Source organism: Penaeus monodon, unplaced genomic scaffold (assembly GCF_015228065.2).
Source record: "Penaeus monodon isolate SGIC_2016 unplaced genomic scaffold, NSTDA_Pmon_1 PmonScaffold_597, whole genome shotgun sequence".
Taxonomy (NCBI): Eukaryota; Metazoa; Arthropoda; class Malacostraca; order Decapoda; family Penaeidae; genus Penaeus; species Penaeus monodon.
This window is the reverse complement of record NW_023660962.1, coordinates 25001-25400: the sequence shown is the minus strand read 5'-3', so window position 1 is coordinate 25400 and position 400 is coordinate 25001.

Here is a 400-nt window from a genome sequence, read left to right as displayed (position 1 = left end):
TAATGGATCACATCCACCTTTATACTTATCTCATCATTAAATAACAGGTTAACCCTTTCCCAACGGGTAGTATTCATAGTGGCCCGGGCCTCGCTGCCGAGGGCTTATATCGTCACCCTAGCATGCGCGACCACTCATGCCAAATACCAGCATCCCTTAATGTTTCTTCGTAATACTATGAGCATATATTGTATTTTCATTTTCATTGTTTTCGAAAGTCTCTACTTGCCATACTTCCTGTTAAATCGAGACTGAAGGATATTCTTATTGTTATTTAGACTCCATAGTTAATCATTATTCGGTCCATAGTCTGAATAAAATAAGCAGTGTGTGGCACCATGGAGTTGAAATCGTAGGTTTGTTGTGTATTTTATTAGAAACGACTTTATCACACTTTCAG